This window comes from Amborella trichopoda, chromosome 10 (genome assembly GCF_054954075.1).
Source record: "Amborella trichopoda isolate Santa Cruz 75 chromosome 10, AtrichopodaSantaCruz75HAP2 v2.0, whole genome shotgun sequence".
Classification (NCBI taxonomy): domain Eukaryota; kingdom Viridiplantae; phylum Streptophyta; class Magnoliopsida; order Amborellales; family Amborellaceae; genus Amborella; species Amborella trichopoda.
In genome coordinates, this window is record NC_142345.1 from 39,362,158 (window position 1) to 39,382,467 (window position 20,310).

Genomic DNA, 20,310 nt, shown 5'->3' on the forward strand with positions numbered 1-20,310 from the left:
ATATGATAACATGCTTTTGCAAATATCATTACGTAGTAATAATAACAATCGATATATATTTAAATACATGATAACTGAAAATAACATTATGTATTAATAATTAATACATATTCATAATGCAAATAAAACTATCTGTAGAATATTTTAATATTTTTAAAGTGTTTATAAATAATCATGTTATCATGTCTACGATAAATGGAAAAGTTGCTTCATTCATTTTTTACGTTTTTTGAGAGAGAGATGCGCCATATTTTTGTGTTTCTAGAATTTGCGTAAAATTGATCTTTATCTAAAATCGATCTAATAATACCATTCAATACGTTCCTTTATTACAATAAAATTCATCCTTATCTAAACATTAGACCACATAACATTTCCTATACGAGAATAAAATTTAAAATACCGTATTTTTGTATTGCCGTATCTATATTTATCTATATTGCATTATTATATCTATCTATACTGTACTACATGCTAATTCTATAGAGATTGTAGGACATATTCTTCGGGAATAGAGAATAGAGATTGTAGGACATATTCTTCAGTTTAGGGGAAGAGGGAGAATATATGTACACATAAGATAGAGATATCAATATTGTTGATAGAGATATTGTTTCCATATGTTAATTTGATAAAGAGAGAGTACACATAAGAGATAGAGAATGAGAGACTTTGAGAAAGAGAAAGTACGCACAAAAGAGTGATAATGAGACATTTTAGGAGATATAAGAGATTTTTATAGAAGCTTTGAGAAATAGGATATTTTTTTATCCCATTTTTCTTAAAATTTGTACGTGATGGGTTGATAAAAGAAAGAGATTGTTTCCCTATCTTAATTCGAGAATCAATATTGTTTTCCTATCTTAATGAGAGAGAGATATTGTTTCCGTATGTTAATTTGATAAAGAGAGAGTACGCATAAGAGATAGAGAATGAGAGACTTTGAGAAAGAGAAAGTATACACAAAAGAGAGATAATGAGACATTTTAGGAGATATAAGAGATTTTCATGGAAGCTTTGAGAAATAGGATATTTGTTTATCCCACCTTTCCTAAAATTTAGTGATGGGTTGATAAAAAAGAGATATTGTTTCCATATCTTAATTAGAGAATTAATATTGTTTTCCTATCTTAATGAGAGAGATAGAGATATTGTTTCCATATGTTAATTTGATAAAGAGATAGTACACATTAAATATAGAGAATGAGAGACTTTGAGAAAGAGAAAGCACGCACAAAAGAGAGAGAATGAGACATTTTAGGAGATACAAGATATTTTTATAGAAGCTTTGAGAAATAGGATATTTTTTTATCCCACCTTTCCTAAAATTTGTGCGTGATGGGTTGATAAAAGAGAGAGATTGTTTCCATATCTTAATTCGAGAGTTAAGATTTCTATATGGGTGTGGTTTGAATAGAGCTGACGTGCTTCTTACTAGTTATGTGTAAAATTGATCATTGTTTAAAATCAATCTAATAATTTCATTCAATAAAATTCTTGGTAAAAAAATTCATTCAATAAAATTCTTAGTAAAAAAAATTTCATTCAATAAAATCAATCCTTATCTATTGGACAAAATACTATGCACCACATCCAAGATACCATTTAGTGCACGAACATTGAGCATGCCATTTTCTACAAGAGAATAAAATTTAGAAGAGGAAAAGAGAAATATGCTTACCATATTTAGCGGAAGATAGATGGTAAATACCTATTTTATTTGTTTATAGGAGGAATAAAATTTAAGACAGTGAGATGCGTAAAAAAAAAAAAAAACCTTTACCATGGTGAGGAGTAAAGAGCGTTTTAAGAGAGAGAGCTATGCATACCGTATCTAATTTCTATATCCAAATAGGTGTGGCAACAAGTCGCGTCGGGTCCGGGTCCAGACCTGATTGGATTTAAAGTCACCGGACCTAGACATGAAAATAAGAAAGGGTCCGAACTAGAGAAAAAAAGAGCACACATATTACGATGCATGTTGGGTATGTAGCCCTTGGCAAGGGGAAATAAGGAAAATACTTTGTCAGGCTTGAAGCCTTCTCAAAATAAGGAAAGCCTTACCTTATACTTAATCAAAATGATTCAATTCAAATATTGGAAGACTTTTATATTGATAATCTCGGCATAAACATATTAGTTGTGAAAAAAATTAGGATTTTAAGCTGTAAAAGTTATGTATATTGAAAATTTTTTTCCAGACCATCCATTTTACCCTAAAATTAAATGTCCATATATCGGCAAGATCTGTAGCATTTTCTTAGTTTCAAAATTTATCATTGGTGTTGGAAATTGAATTAGATCCATCATGGATATTTCAATTGCAAAAAGTGGTTTTTGGACGAAGATTTGAGGTGCGGCTTTATTTTGTTTTCATAGAGCCTAAGCCTTATAAAACTTCATCCGAGAATAATTGTGTGCTAAATGACTATATTTTTTTTAGGAAAATGATCTAATGCAACGGTAGTATAGTAGTATAATGCAACTACACTTCTAGAAAATCATATTTTTGGCATTTGTATGACCCCAAATTTTGCACACACACTCTCTTTATCCTTATAATCAATCCTACGAAAAAAAATTCAATTTGCACCCTAGATATGGTCAAAATAAATACCCATCTAGCAATGAATCTCGACCATCCATTTGGTGAATTTTATGATCTAGGCATTAACCAATTCAAAATTACTTCTTTTTTTTTTTTAGTATTATTAATATAATGATGATAACATTATATAAAAATTTTGGGAATAAAAAAATCCTTCTGAGGCCTATATCTAACCATCTCAATAAAATAGACAGTTTATATTAATTGAGCCAGAATAAAAACTTTCTAGAGAAGTTTTTCAAAATTTTCTTTTTCTGTGGCTGTTCTTCACAATGAAAAGAGTGTACATTTAAAAACTTGTGTCAAACACGTCTCTAACATGGTTTTTGAAGATGGTTGCATTATACATTATACAACAGTTGCATGATATTATTTCTCTTTTCTTTATATTGGGTGAATAGAGAGAGAGAATATCGATACATCTGTATGTTAGGCATGTGGCTGTTTGAAGACATTTTTCAGCGCCATGGGTCCCCGATGCGGAATAAAAAAGAGAAGCTAGTCAATAAAGCATGACAAACAGTGAAAATTTTGACAGTCTCATAACGACTTGATAAGGACTCCAAAAAGCCTCCTACCAAGCTTTGTCACATTCCGACATGTTTAAGGCAGTGCATACTGAAAAACAGTTTCAGCAGAATCAACCTTTAGCACCCAGAAATGGACTCTTATCACTACAACCCTGTCTTTGGAGCATCAAACGGCCGTGGGACCACCGTCATTAGATTCGACACAATTGAAAACTCACGGGGGTCAAATTTCAGCTTAAACGAACACTCTAGAAAGAAGTTATGGGTAAAATACCAAAACAGAAGGAGCTGCACACTATTCCCGTGTGGCTACCCTACAAGGAATCTCCATTAAAGGGACAGTCACGCATAGTGACTTGCGACACTCATATCTCACTCGTCTGAGATCAGGTCACGCTCAAACTTATTGGAGCGTGTTCGTCTCCTCAAGAAGAGTGTTTTGATATGTGGCATGTCCCGTGACGATGATCGAGCCAGGAGAAAAGCTAGAGAGAAGTTCGTGGTTCGAAGCCGCATGTTGCATATTTCCAGCAGTACCTCCGGTCACTCGAATGGCCATATCACAGTGCCCGCTTACCCGATCGATGTGAGACCAGTTGTATCGCGTGCAAATGGTCTGTGACTATTATTAGTCCGAACTCTGCACGTGATGAACGGTCAAATTTTACACGAGATCAAGTTGAAGTCACCATAAATTTCGGCAGCTGGAATCCCAAATTCTGCCAAAGTCTAGGATTGCCAAAACTTTGTTTGGACGCCAAATCGTGTCCCGTTTGTCGCAACGTGATCGTGGTGACATGCTCAGTGCGATTTAGCGAAAAAATCACAGAAAAATATCGACATGAAGACGCACTATTAATCAAAATTTTAATATGTATTCAAATTTTAAGTTTCGTGATTATGCCTTTAAAGTGTGATTCATGGCTTAAAATTGATATCAAAATGATCGTAGCATCAAGCCCTACACGATGGCAATTATTTTTTGTTCATTCGGATGCCGGATCGTCAATGGATCGTCCGAGAAGAATTAAGAACGTCCCAAGTTCTCAACAGGGACTGTTTTGGAATTTTTTTAATTATTAGATAGGAGCAAATCAGTCATTTTGCACCTTATTTTCTTATTTTTTTAATTCCAATAAAATTTAATTATCATCAATTAGAGTTAGCTTTGGGTAATCCACCCATATTTTAGCCCTAGTCTATAAATAGACGCTACCTCTCATTGATAGGGGGTTCTGAGTTTTTTTTGATCTCTCAAAATCATTGTACAAGCCTTAAACTTTTGATCAATAAAAATCAAGCTTTTCTTGAGTTCTCTTGAGCACGGCTTAGAGACAGAGAGGAGAGAGAAAGTTTAGAGTGGTATCCCTCTCACCTTTTAAGTATTTTCTCTCTCTTCCCTTGTTCTCTCTTCAATTTTATTTTTTTATCTTTTCGTCTCTCCCCTTCTCTTTCTTCTTCTCTACTGAGTCTTTCCCAGAGGTCGTGTACGGCAGTGGTAGTGTCATGCATGCCTCTTTCTTTCTTCCCCCTCCTGTGACTTCGCTGGTCGTGCATGGCGATGGCGAGCTTCTTCCTCTCTCTCTCTCTCTCTCTCTCTCTTCATTCGTCTCTTTCCCTCAACATGGTTCACGCACAATGTTAGTCGTTGTTGTGCATAACACTGTCTAAAGGAACACACGGTGAGCCGGTCTGTGCTCCAGCAGCGGGTACGCACGGCGATGTGCATTGCCAACCGCAAACCATCTTTCTTTCTTCTCACGAGTCGTATACGACACTACTCATCGTCGTTTGCAGGCGTGTCTTCGGTGTCCTGCTCAAGCGCAGACAACAATAGTCATCGCCATCCGTGGACATGTTTTTGGTGTCCTGTGCCTATCGCAGACGACAATACCTATCGCCACCCGTGAAGGGTCGCGGCAATGCCTATCGCCGCCTGCAAAGGGTCGCGGCAATGCCTATCACCGCCTGCAGGATTCTTTTGTGTACCCCGAGCCTATTGCAGACAGTGTTGCCTATCGCCGCCCGCGAAAGGTTGTGCTGCCTTCTCGTTGTGTTGCAGACGGCGATGGCCAACATCGTCTGCAGTTCAAAACATTCAACACATAGAATATCATATGAGTGTTACCTATGTAAACATACATAAAAAAAAAAAAAAAAAACTATTACTGTTCAAGTAATTGCCAAGTCGTTCTTCCTCATCTATTTTCAAAAAGTGTTTATTGTTCTCACAAAGATTAGTGCAATTGGAGTATTGCTGAAAATTTACAGAAAATTTGCAGCATATTTGATCACTAGCATTTGTAACCTGTTTACTACCTACAAATACAAAAGACTCGTGTATATAATATAAATAAGTTCAAAACTGGAAAACAAAGTATAAAGTTCAACTTCTAGTTTGAGATATATTGAAATGCCCGCAACTAACCGTGTGCAAAAGCTAAGAAAAAAGGATGAACTTTAGGACTTTTAAGAAAATGTAAATCCAAAACTACCACTATAAATTATCATTATCATATACTATTTGTGGAGAAGTATCTAAACATAGACCCGGTTTCTATGCGGCGAACCCCGTAGAAATGTGGCCCTCTTAAGAAATCTATTTTTGAGACGGATTTTAAGGCTTAATTTGTAAGGACATGTAATCTCTAACATGGAGATCATGAATATGAAAAATAGTAATTAAAAAAATTATAAACTAAAAATAATAATTCTAGTAAGAAACATTTGGACCATTAGCTTCCATTGTTTTTAGATGGAACACCTACTTGCATCCATCTTTAAGATCGATGCTTTACGCTTTCTGGACCGCGTATATGGAAATATGGTCCAGCCCGCATGGAACATTTTTCCTTTGAACATTTATATAGATGGAGAGTTACTTTCATTGGAGACAATTATCTTTATGTAGGAAACTAGAAACCTAGACATCTATCAAAAAAAATAACATGGTTTGTGTGAGTTGTTTATTAAATAATAACATTGATACGATATAGATATTTGTCCAGTAAAATAGATTTTTAAGACATTATACACTCACATTATTTACGACTAAAACATGGATGGTTTAGATCAAGAAATTGATTTATTATTATTAGCACAAGTTTTTGTTTATAATAAGTTATTTCCACGGCATATTGGGTAATTAGTAGGGGCTATTCTATTAATTGATAACTTGATTAAACTCACACACACTCTATTTCAACATTTAACGATAAAGTGAGAGTGAGAGAGAGAGAGCAAATATTTATGAGATACTAAATGAATGTGATTTGAATTTTATTTAAAAAACATCATATTTAAAGTCTATAAGCCCTTTGATTTAATCGTTTTCTCAAACTTGTATACCTATCTCTATGTATTCCATCATGAGGTTTATAATGCTCAAGCATGACCCCATGGTATAATCCGACATAACTTGTATGAAATTGAGTGGGGGAGCACAAGGTTATAAAAAGGGAAAATATTTATGTACACCAGTTTTGAGAAATCATTTCTAAATAGATCTAAGGTTTCAAAACTTTTATGGGAGCATAGGAAATTCCAACTAGTGTATATTTTAATTCTTGCAAACCACACATTTTAAACTTAAACAAAATGTTAAATAACATCTTTTTATATATGTATCCTTTTTATCTAAATTTCTTTCCTTTTTATCTATAAATATATCTCTCTCTAAACTCTCTCTCTTTCTCTCTGAACTCGTTTTCAAAAAACCAGAGAGAGACATTTAGATAGAAGGGACACAAATAGAAAGAGATGTTTTTTAATATTTTATTTTGGTCAAGAATGGGTGGTCAAAGAGGCTTATTTGCATCTAGGGGTAGAAGATATAACAGTTTGGATACTTATGTTGTTAGAAAAGTTTTGAAACATTGGGTCTCTTAAGAAATGGTTTTATAAAACAGTGTGTATAGATAAAATTTTCCTTATAAAAAGTAGGGATATTGTATAATTTGTCATGCCTCCAATGAAGAGTTATGGGCCACGTGAAGGAATGAGCCATGGTCCACCCCTCCTATAAAAATATTAAAATGCAAATTAGAAATGTTAAAAAACTAAGATGCGAAATTGAAATGACACAAATATGAAATATGTGATAAATAAAAATAAAAATTAAATATCTGGGAACCGGTTCTCTAGTAAACCAGTTTGAACATACCGGTTGTTGAGAACCAACCAAAACTGGCCATGGTGTTTACTAGAACTGGCTCGGCCCTAATGATTTCCGATCCAGATAGCCCAATTCTGATTCGGAACAAAATTTTGAAAAACACTGATATATCCATTTTGACGACTGAACCCTATAAACGTTTGATTTTCTTGAGGGATAAATTCCACGTTTCAATCATAGGCATACCTCACATGAAAAGAAATACAACTTCATACTCATGTCAAATTAGTTCTCTTAAGATACATTCAATTATAAAAGTAGTGCTCTTAAGATATATTCACTCAATTATAGACGTAGTTCTCTTCAGATACATTCAACTATAAAAGTAACAATGTAGAGTGTACAAAGTTAAAAAAAATGATTTGACAAGAGTGAATCAAACTATATTATATACATGAGACAAAAATAAAATAAAAATAATGAGGAAAGAAATTTTTGAATCTGGCACTCCTTATACACATGTGATGAAAATAAAATAAAAATAATCAAAAAAGAAAAAAAATAAAACAGACAAGATGTAAATAACTCAACCTTTATTGTTTCTGACTTGCCCGCCCATAACAAGGAAAACAAGCAAAATAAAAATAACCAGGAAAGAAAGAAAATACAACAAACGAGACGTAAAAAACTCAACCTTCATTGTTTCTGACTTGCCCATAACAATAAGACGTAAATAATTCAACCTTCATGGTTTCTGACTAGCCCATAACAAAGAAAGAAGAAAAATAAGATAAAGACTTGGCCCAATAACCAACTCTCAGCTCAACTCCCATCTCTGATGCTATTCTAGTGAAACATCTAGGAAGTTTGGTTTCTCCTGCACTTACCCATCGCATCATATTGTTTTCAAAGAAATCAAAGTAGCAACACATAATCATAACTGCATATTTACTGGATACTTCCTTTCCATTCATCTTCAACTTCCTTTCCATTCATCTTCAACTTGGAAGAGAGGCATAATATTGATTTTTAAGCTGGTTTTATAGTGAGTGAGACTGTTGATAAGCATGTCTTTTTTCTTTGGCAGTCGGAATGTAACATTTCATCTTCTGAGACACTAATTTTTTTTGACAATGTTCAAAAGCTTTTATTAATAATCATCAATTTGTGCATTATAAATCTTATCAACTTTTTTGTCTTCTTTTTTGGTTTGATGACTTTGTAGCATCCTTAAGACTACTTTTTTTATCCTAGCACGTTAACTTTTTTTTCTTTAAAGAGAGAATAATTTTTTTAAAAAAAAATTATACTAAAACCAATAATTATGTATCATAGAAATCAGTCTCCTCCAATAACTCAAGGAATTGAGTTAAAAAACAATTTTAACCCACATATTCGATATAAAATACATGCAAGAACTAAGTTAAACAATAATTGTACCCAATATATTCGATATAATAAAGATTTACACGATATACCGAATTGAAATATGGGAAGAAAGTCATGCAAGTTGCACTTTAACTCCATATAATCACACATCATGTGTCTCAACAACATGAAATGTATGCTCAGGTTTATCCCAGCAACACATAGTACTACATTAGTATGAGATTTATAAATGGAAACATGTACTACTATATTAGTATAAAATTTATAGATGAGAATATTGGTGCATATATTCCGCCCTTGCAGTCTAGACTGCGCTTCCATTGAATATGGCTCATCTAAAAAAGATACCACATGATAAATCAGCGGATGGAGCCATTATTTTTGTCGTGTTATTACTTTTATATATATATTTTTGTCGTGTTATTACTTATATATATATATATATATATATATATATATATATATATATATATATATATGAAAATATTGAAGTTGACCCACTAGCTCATATCAATATATGAGTCCAACGGTCCATATTGAATTTGAACTGATATGACGGTCACGATTTTATTTTGTATTTGAATTTTAAATTCTTTTTATATAAATCTAAATAACTTGACATTTTAGGTGTGTATTTTTTTTAAAAAAATATCAAAAAATAATTTTCAATAAATAAATTGACCAAAATACGCTCAAATTGTTTTAGGGGTATTTTGGTCAATTTATTTTTCATGAATTATTATTTTAGTACTTTTATTAGGTAAGCTTTAATGAGAAGAATGGACGTTTAAAATTTGATATAATTTAGATTTGTAGAAAAATAATTAAAATTAAAATACAAAATAAGGTCGTGACTATTAGAAAATTGACCCGGATTAAATATAGGCCATTGGGCTCAGATGCATATATAAGTCAATGGGCGTCTTAGTATCTTGTATATATATATATATATATATATATATATATATATATATATGAGAAAAGATGGGATTATCTCACTAGCTCATATAAACATATGAACCCAACGTTCCAGATTGATTCTGGGCCGATCTGACGATCACGGATGTCCGGTAGTGCATGAATTTTTTATTTTTTTTTATAGATCCAAATCACTTGAAAATTTAGGCGTGTGTTTATAAAAAATAAGTGTGAGAAAAGTTGGGATTATCCCACTAGCTCATATGAAGGCCCAAATTGAATCTTGGCCGATCTAACGATCACAGATGTCCGGTAGTACTTGAATTTTATTTTTTTTCTACATATCCAAATTACTTGAATTTTAAACATGTATTTATCAAAAATAAGTGAATCTTAGAAAAATATCGAAAAAATATTTTACATGAAATAAATTGATCAAAATACTCCGAAAATTTTTTGAGGGGTATTTTGGTCATTTTGTTTCTCACGAATAATTTTTATAAGGTGTGCCTTCATGAGAAGAACACATATCTAAAATTTAAGATAACTTGGATTTGTAGAAAAAAAAATAAAAATTTAAGCACTACCAAACATCCGTGATCGTCAAATTGGCCCCGATTCAATCTGGGCCGTTGGGTGCATATGTTTATATAAGCTAGTGGGCCAATCCCATCTTTTTCCATCCATATATATATATATATATATATATATATATATAAGGAAAAGATCATGTCAGCCCAATGGCGTACTGCTACAAGAAACGCCAATGGCCTAGATTGAATCGAGGCCGATTTGATAATATTAGATGTCCGTTAGTTTTTTAATTTAAATTTTTTTTCTACAAATTGGAATAATCTGAAATTTAGATTATATATACATAAAAGTAGGTGAATCTTTGAAAAATATAAAAAAAATATTTTACATGAAAAATATTGACTAAAATACCCTTTTAAATTTTTAAGGGTATTTTGGTCAATTTTATGTATATGGATTATTTTTTTTTATATTTTTATTAGGTGCTTTTTGATGAGAAGAATATATACCTAAAATTTTAAACGATTTGAATTTATAGAAAAAAAATTAAAATTCAAACACGGAAAGAGGTACTGACCATCAAATCGCCCCAGCGGTCAGCTAGTAGGCGTACTGAATCCATTCCTATATATATATATATATATATATATATATATATATATATATATATATATATATATATATATATACGGAAAAATCTTTCCAACGCCTATTAGCGAAAATGATTAGTGATTTTGCCTACTTTCATCATCGTCCAAATTTCATCGCACGGTCACGATTATCCGATAGTGTTTTATTTTTCATTTTATTTTTACAAATCAGAATGGCCTGAAATTTGGAGGATATGTAAATCTTACTGAGGCTCATCTAATAAAAATCTAAAAAAAAGTATCCGTATAAACTAAATTGACCAAAATACCTCCGAAAATTTTTGGGGGTATTTTGATCAATATGTTTCTTGTAAAATATTTTTTTTATAATTTTTGAATATTCCCCTATTTTTGATGAATACACGCTCCAAATTTCAAGTCATTCCGATTTGTAAAAAAAAAATGAAAAATAAAATACTATTGAACAATCGTGACAACACGATGAACTTTAGACGATGATGGAGGTAGGTAAAATCACGATTCATTTTGGCCTATATGCGTTGCGTTTTTCCTCTATATATATATATATATATATATATATATAGTGCCTAATCTTGAACTTGGGCAAAGTAACGAATGCTATTGTTAGGACTTCAATTTTTAAGATGATGTAATGAAGACGTCAAAAATTTAAAAAGGTACAGGAAAAAAAATATTGAAGATAAGTTTGAATACGCATCATAGATATGATCAATGGAGAAATTTCAACAAAGTTACAACTCTTTTGCCAAAATAAAAAAGAAAGGAGTGATTTTTGAACATAGGGCTCGAGGAAGAAATAACATCAGAAGAATCCAAAAAGCAGAAAAATGCAATGAAATTAATTAAAGACGCAATCAATAAAATAATGATGCATTTGGGGAAAAAAAAAGGGGGAAATTGAGCCATAGGAGGATTGACATAGGGTTTAACAAAAAGACCTGCATTTTCCCAAAACCAAGAATTTTCGGGCCAAATCTCTAAAATTCTAGACTTTGATCCAACAAACTAGTATGGATCTTATAGAGGTTTGAATAACATCCAACTGGAACCAACTTTCAATGGATATGGATTATAAATATGGAGTAATCGAAGGGTGGATTGGGGCAGGTTTAATAAAAAGTCTACATTTTCCCCTAAACGCGAGAAGCTTCCAGCCAAAGTTCTCAATTTTTAGGCATTGATAACAAATGAATCAGATTCTACTATAACCAAATCTCAATGAATTTGGATAAAAAATGAAGAAGAAATACAAGCATCAGCTGATTAGAGTAGGTTTAAACAAAAAACAAAACAAGGAAAAAGATGATAAACTCTTTATGAACTGATCAAAATTTATCAAAGTTTAATCAATTTTGATCAACAACAAGGCTTAATATATAGCCCACATAATAATTGTTTTGACCAATTATTTATCAAAACAGCCAAAAATTAAAACATAAAGTTCTAAGAGCAGCTAAGCACAACAGGTTATGCACTTGGATATTATACATAGCTAAATTCAGCTTGACTTCGTCCTGGACCGAGTAACCTGGCCGAGTCTGAGTTGACTCCACCAAGTGTTTGAACATTGGATAAACCGAAAAATCAAATCAGTTATAGAAGTAATTCAAGCCATGAAGGAGACAAAGTGGTTTGCAAAATTTTCCTTTTGATAAACTCTACTGCAAAAATATTAGTAAATTTCATTGGATTTTCACTAGAAATGATTGAATTTACATAGTTTAGATCATTTATAACTAAAAAGATCAGTAGATTCAGTTATTTTCAAGATGAAATTATTGAATTTTGACTTTCACCAATAGTTTTTAGCAATGTATAAAAAATCAACTTGGCCAAGGTTCTCAGCCTTTGCTCGAGATGAATAACTCAGCTGAGTTAGATACACCCAATAAAAGTCAAAAAAGAAAACTAAAAAATGTCAAAAAATATTTAAAATCAGAAAAATCTAGAGGATTAATAGAATCATTAGGAGACTAAATAAGATGAAAAAAGATATAAAAGATGGATTATTTGAAAAGGGGATTCATACATTGAATATTTCAGAATAACAATTGTTTCATGCGGGTTGGACTGCATTTCTACAATATGCGGTCAAAAGGTATAAAGCATCCATCTTAAAGATGGATGCAAATAGGTGGTCCATCTAAAAACAATTGTAACTAACGGTCCAAATGTTTTTCTAAGATAATTATTATTTCTAATCGTCAAAATTTATTTTGTTTTTCATATTCCTAATCTCCATGTTAAAGATTATATATTCTCTAAAAATTAAGTTCAAATTATATTTTAAAAAAATATTTATTGCCTAGCCCGCATTTCTACATGTGTGGGCTTGGCGGCATGCTAACCGCGTCCATTTCAGAAATTTTTGAATAAAAGGCAAAACAACGAAAGTTCCCAAATGATCTTAAACATTAACAAAATCTTTTGAACACGTATTTCTAACCATTATGTGAGTCAGTGTTTTCTTTTTTTTTTTAATATTCTTTGTGCATTTTTCTAATTTTTTTAGCATTTATTTGGCCTGTCGAGTTGCACATCTAACTCGCCTCCAGTCCCGACTCTCGACACGCTGGTTTCTATGTAAATTTGTACAGAAATATCAACGAATTCTACTGAACATCAATAAAACTGGCTTCAACACCGAGACTTTGCACAAAAACTTTTAAAACTTGAAGACTCCTAAAGATTGAGATAGGTTTTGATTTGGAAGGTGTCAACCTTAGATTGCAGAAGTAAGGCACAACTCAAAAATCTATCGAAAAAGGATGTTTTGATACTGAAATACCGTCTAATTGATTTTTTGACCTCAGCGTAAAGGATATGGAAAAAAAAGAATAATTTCAAGTCCTAACGATTATTCCTTGTGTAACATAAAACCTAGATTGTCTATATTCAAGTATTTGTAAATTCAACTGATTTACATCATTTTTTGAGTTTTAAATTTTATAAATAGATGTTAAATAGAGACCCTCCCGTACCTATATGAGTAGGACCCCAAAGGATCACCATTAAAGTTTGATGTAGATCTCTAAAAAATTTATCACATGGGTGTGAGACTTGGGTGAATGGGTTTATGGATAACTTTACTAAAGATCTATGTCAAAATTTAATGTTGATCATTTGGGATCCTACTCACATGAGTGTGGGAGGGTCTCATTGTATCATTACTCTTAAAATTTTCAACCGCAAAATTATACCTTTCGACAAGGTGTGGAGATGCGCTTTGCTTGAATTATTTAAGGTTGAGACCTTATGCAAACCTTACCCTTGTGATTTTCGCTTTTCACCTCTGCAAAGAGCACTGTAGAAGTAAGAGCTACATGAACATCTAAAGAAACTCACTAGAATAATAAGAAGGAAATTTGTTTCATGTGGGCTGGACCACATGACTACATATGCAGTCCAAAAAGTGTAAAGCACCTATTTACGGATGCAAGTAAGTGTTCCGTCTAAAACAATGGGAACTAATGGTCTAAATGTCTTCTTACTAGAATTATTATATCTAGTTTTTAAAATTTACTTAGTTTTTCATATTCATAATCTCCATGTTAGAGATAACATGTCTTTAAAAATTAAATATATTTATTTATAGGCCCGGATTTTTACATGTGCGGGCTTGGCAGCATAAAAACTGGGTCCTCATAAGAAAGAGGGGAGCCAGATTTTGGGAAGCCAGATTTTGGGAATGGGGTTTGAGCGTTTGCCAGAGAAAAAAAGGAGATGAGAGATTGTGGTATGCTTCCGCGCTTAATGTCTTCGAAAGACAATGGTGAATGTGTTTAGTGGTTTGACCAAACATGCCTCAGAGAGTGAATAACATGTACTCACAACTCCAGTCCATACAGATGATCTTTTATCCTAGGAAATTGCCATACCACGACGATCCAGATTGAAATATAACCCATTCAGAGCGATGGGGGACAGATCTGGTTCTTTGCCTATATTAAGAATCAGATCCGGATCGAACAAATTGTTTAGTTCCTACTCAATTTACTTCGTTATATTTGTGGATTTTCTAATTATAGAAGCTCATGGAAGTTCTTATTATATTTTCAAAATAAAAAAAAAAGGTCGTAATTAATCGTTGAATATTTCAATTCAATACCAATACATAGGATCATCCCTTTTGGAATCCTATATATGGATTGATTCCTCTACCGACGAAGTCAACTCCATTGTTGGAATAGCTTCCGTTGAGTCTCTATCCCTATCTTTTTTTTTGATTCCCGCTTTCTAAGAACCCTTATTTTTTGTAAACAGTATTTGGCTCAGGATTGCCTATTTCTCATTCTAGGTTTCTCTGAAATTGGAAACTACCACTTAATAGGTTTCCATTCTAATGCTCAATTCAATCTCATATATTGTATAGATTACATGCAAGTCTCACTTTTTAAGAGTATAAATTGTATTTTAGTTTTATCTTCTTCTTTTTTCTATATATTGGATCAAGTTCAAATTTGGTACTCTATAGTTCTCACTATTATACACCTATAACAAATATTTAAAAATAATTCAAGATACATAAAATTACTAAATATTGTTGGGTATTTTGTCATTTATTATTTTAAATAAATTTTTAATATTTTTTAGAGGTATGTGTAATGAAAAATATGGGTATTACAATATTGAGCATGACCATATGTATTAAGAAAAGATGAAACTAAAATATACTTCAATTGAGATGGAGTTGAGGATGAAATTTGAAAGATATAGAATTATTTTAAATTCTAAAAATAAGAAAATAGTTTTTTTTTAAATCCCTTTAAATTATCTCGAAATATAAAAATAATATTTTAATATTATTTGTTTCAGCAACTTGATCTAGACAACCTGTTGATTCATCCTGCCGATCCTGGTTTTTCAATGGAGTTGTAACTATCTTTTTTTTATGGGTGCGGTTTGTATTGAGCCTAGGCTCTAAACAATCAAATTAGAGCCTACCTTCAAATAGTATCGAGAAATGTGGTTTTAATATTAGAAATTTTTGTGATAGCCTTAAAATATATTTCCATCTTTATTTATAACGTTCAAAGCTTCAAAATTAGTATAGATCGACATATCCATGAAAACTTGAAAATCTTGAAAATTGACGGTCTAAAATATGTTATAAAATACACTATCTATGAAACTTGAAATCTATTTTTTTTTCTCATGTCCATGCATCTTGATATCGAGATGATCAATTTGAGGATATTTGGGCATCAAAACAACCTCTTTTAGTGAAAGTTTTGAGATAGGCTCAAATTTGATCTTTTAGAGCCTCTGCTTTATACAAACTTTTCCCTTTTTTATTTTATTCTGAAAGAAAATTGTTCTGTGCATCAGGGACACATTTCTACATTTGTGTCCCCCGAAGTATCCATTTTAAAGATGGACACCACTTGGTGGTCAATCTAAAAATTATTGAACTAACTATCTAAATGTTTTTTTGTATAAAATTATTTTCTTTAATTTTTAAGATTTATTTATTTTTCAAATTCATTATCTCTATGTTAAAAATGATGTCTTTAAAAATTAAGTCAAAAAATCCATCTCAAAAATAAAGTTTTGAGAGGGTACTCATTTCTACTTGGATTCATAAAAGTGCCATTTTTTCAATGATAATAACTATCTTTCAAGGACACGGTTAGCATGCGGGCCCTTAATAATTTATTTTTGACATAAAATTTGATCTTAAATTTTATCGGGATATATAATCTTTAACATGGAGATTATTAATTTGTAAAATTAAATAAATTTTTAAAACTAAAAATGTTATCTTTTGAAAAAAAATTTGAACAATTGATTTACTTTTTCTTTAGAGGACAATTACCCAAGGTATTATGTTTCGGTGGATAGTTTAGATCTTCGGCATGTATAGTAATATGTGCAAGCTTAGCTGCACCAAACTAGTTTCCATCTTTCTAAGGGATTGTGTACTATGAAATTATTTATCTTTAGTACAATTTGATCACAATTAATCCTACCCATTAGATGTCCAATTGGAGGGCTTGAGGTGTGTAATGAAGTTAAAATAAATTTTTGTCGGAATTCCTTTCTAGATATGCAACCGCACTAACAAATTACACTTTAAACTACTTCTGCAAAATGCCAAAATCAGAATACTCTCATAAACTCAAAATCACAGGAGTTTTTAATCCACAGTCTGCTCCCTCACATCTCTATCTTTTCTAGACTCCCTGCCGGCCCAATTCCAAGCCTGCCATCTCTTGTCACTCTCTCTCAAATTTATACCATCTACAATACAACTGTAGTTTGGTTTACACGGTAAAATGCGCAAATAATCAAACACCCCAAACATCTCTCTTCTCTCATCAATGCCACGTGCACCATTACCAGAGCCTTCCTTTTTGCAAGTAAAATCCATCTGGTTTTTCTGAGATTTCTTCTTGTTTTTCTTGCACTGTCGCTTTATGTACACGAGAAAAGCTTTTCTGTCATTATTGGGAGGTGGGTTTTTCTTCTCTCACCAACATGGTAGAGAGAGAAGATTTTCTCTCATGGTGGGGTTGCAGATATTTCTTCTCTTCCATCAATTTGGGAGAGAGAGAGGTGCTTCTTTCATGGTGGGATCGTGGGTAATTCTTCTCTCTCAATGTGGTAGAGAGAGAAGAGGAAGGATTTCTTTCGAGTGGGTTGTGGGTGCTTCTCTCTCCTCAAGATGTTAGAGAGAGAAACGATTCTCTTGAGCACTTCTGTGGAGTCTGGTCTGATGGGTTGTGGATCTCTCTCCTTGATGAGAGAGGAAATTTTGCGGACCCAAAAAATGTCAGACTTTGAGGTGTCTTGGCCTGAATCTGAGATGGGTGAGGAGAGAGAGTGAAAGGTTGATGAGTTTTTTTGGAGACAGAAGGCGCAAATGCCAACTGGGGGGTGGGTAGAGAGAGAGTGGAGTTTGCAGGGGGGTTTGGCTCTGAGCTCCACCATCCTGAAATGCCTTTCTCTCGGTCTTGCATCTAGAGAGAGAGAGTAATTTACAGTTAGAGAGAGAATTAAGAAAGAGAGTAATCTCAGTTAAGAAGAGAATGAAGAGAGAGAGTTATTTGCAGTTAGAAAGAATAAATCAGGGGTTAGAGAGAGAGTGAACTCCGAGTTGGTTTAGTGAAGAAAAGCGATCCACCAACGTATATGAGAGAGAAAATCGCAAAATCGTGATCGTCGAAAAACAGTGAGACATGGAGCGATTGAATGAGAGATCATTCCCCAGGAAGGATATTTATAATGGAACGAAACCGAGAAAGGGTCCAAACTTCTAATGAAATGACAGGTAACCCTTGATAGAGGCCTTACAAAGGTTTTACATTACCCTGTACAAGTACAACCTCACCACTTCATTCTCATATTTCCTAACTAAACTTGGCCCAGAGCTCCTATAAAGTGATAAACAAATTAAAAATACCCCATGACCTGCATCGCCCCCGAAGAAAACCGGCTAGGATCAATTGATTAGTGGTATTTTTCTTGTCAAATTTCTTTTTTTTGTCATAAAAATAAAAATTTTTTGCCAAAACAAATAATATAATTTATTGGTTAAAATAAATTTTGTGTGATGTAATTTAATGGTTAAAATAAGTTTATATAGAGAAAAAATATCTCAATATTCATATATTGATGAAAAAAATAAAAAATAATAATATAGTACCTCGATTTCTTATTGGATTCCTAAAAAACAATATTTATAATAAATTTTAATAGTTTTTTTATATTTTTTTTTACAGCTTAATCCGACTGATTCGGCCGATTTTCGATCCGGATCGTCGATCCACAGATCCGGATGGGTTTTTGGGGTGCCCGATCCGGGCCACCGATCCGTTTTTTAAACCACTGACCTGAATTGAACAATTCTGGTTAGGATCAATTTTTTTTTCTAAACTATGACTATAAACATAACAATATTCTTTATCGAGGTTTAAAATCAAGGATCAATGATATGGATCACCTATCTGGAAATTTGGTCCAGATCGTAGGAATGGTAGTCCATACCAACGATCCAGCCGAGTGAATTGACTGCTAAAAAGATTTAAAAATAAAGTTGGACTAGTTCTATGACGGTCAGAATCAGCCAGATCCTGATATTTAAATAGACCCAACCCCAATAATTCTTGATTCGAACTAGCTGTTTGGTTCCGGTCCGATTCCTCAATTCGTAAAATTTTATTACTTAATTTTTCAATTGAAATATAGCATAAGCTCTCTTGTCATCGTCCTTCTCATCATCATTATTAATTTATTATCATTATTTCTATTATATGTTAGATTTTTTTGGGGCCAATGATATCTTAACCATCAAATTCAAAAGCGGCCTTTTTAATTTTTTTAAAAAGTTTCTTAGATTATAGTTCACGAGGTCTTTATTATTTTATTATTGTTATCTTCATAATCATCAATATCACAACTATACATTAGAATGTTTCTCTTTTGTAGCCTTTTAATGATTTTGGCCAATTTTTACTGGTTTCTAGCTTGTGTATCCATGATAATTTGTTCGGCAAATGGGAATTTCTGCATAAAAATTTATGATAATATCGAGCAAAATTGAAAGCATATGTCATTTGTGGCAGAGATTAGGTCATTGATGGGAGATAGAACGAGTTGAGCTTGCTTGCTCTATTGAGCCACCTGGTTGGCCTGCTGCTATCAATTACTCCCCCATTAATACTCCATGCTGTGATGGATCTTCCTCTTCTTGTAGGTTTAAACTTTATAAAGTAATTATTTAGGGAAAATTATGTGTACCCCCGTCAATACTTTCTCGGGTATGACCCCCCAATGTGTTTGAAATCTTACAAGCAACCCAATAACCATTTACTTGTGCAGCTGCCCCTTAAAGAAGAAAGTAGATTTGTTTTGGATGAAAATTTATTGTGTATGATCTGAGAATTCTCCGCATAAAAACTTGAAATTTGCATTTTTAGATAAAGAGATTATCTTGAAATTTTTACAGAGAAACTATCTTCGATATCAAGTTTTTTTTCATTGAGAATTGATTCCCCTACTAGTGGTTGGAATAGAACTGAAGACATCATGTTGGGACGTCTCACCACCCTGACCACCTAGCAACCTATTTCTAAATTTTAAGTTTTTAGAGTGAGAAACTTTCTCAAAATTGTTTTAAGAAAAAAACTATCTTATATACCAATATTTTAGAAAGAGAAACTTTTTAAAAAGCTTTGAAAACGAAAATATAGGAACGGGATAGAATCTTGGCTTTATATACGGGGTATTTTATCCAAAACAAAGTTATTTTTCTCTTTCGGAATTGGATGATAAAATAAAAAAATATATACAATGAAACAATTTACTTATGATACAAAAAAGTCACAATCATTATCGATTTGGATGTAAAATCATGTGATTGGCGATGTGGGTTACTCGTGCGATCTAAAAAGTTTTTTTTTTTTTTTAGGGGTGAGTGGGGTGTGTGTGTGAGGCTATGCCTAGAAATTAAGGTCTAGGGGTTATACATAATTGGAAGGGGTTTACTCGATGTCATAGGTCACTGTTTCCCGAATCAGTAGGTTGGATTGGTCACCTGCTCGTCCAATTTGAAATTACCTAGTGGGGGTGGATCAGACTAATTCT

General features: G+C 32.5%; 1 long non-coding RNA gene across 1 annotated transcript; it reads right to left on the minus strand.

Moving 5' to 3' along the window:
- Positions 1 to 16,790: 16,790 nt before the first annotated feature.
- On the minus strand, positions 16,791 to 17,898 carry LOC148780220 (uncharacterized). The gene is made up of 2 exons (XR_016042027.1): positions 17,816 to 17,898; positions 16,791 to 17,684 (listed from the first exon to the last, which is right to left on the minus strand). It is a non-coding gene; the product is annotated as an uncharacterized LOC148780220 (long non-coding RNA).
- Positions 17,899 to 20,310: the final 2,412 nt, after the last annotated feature.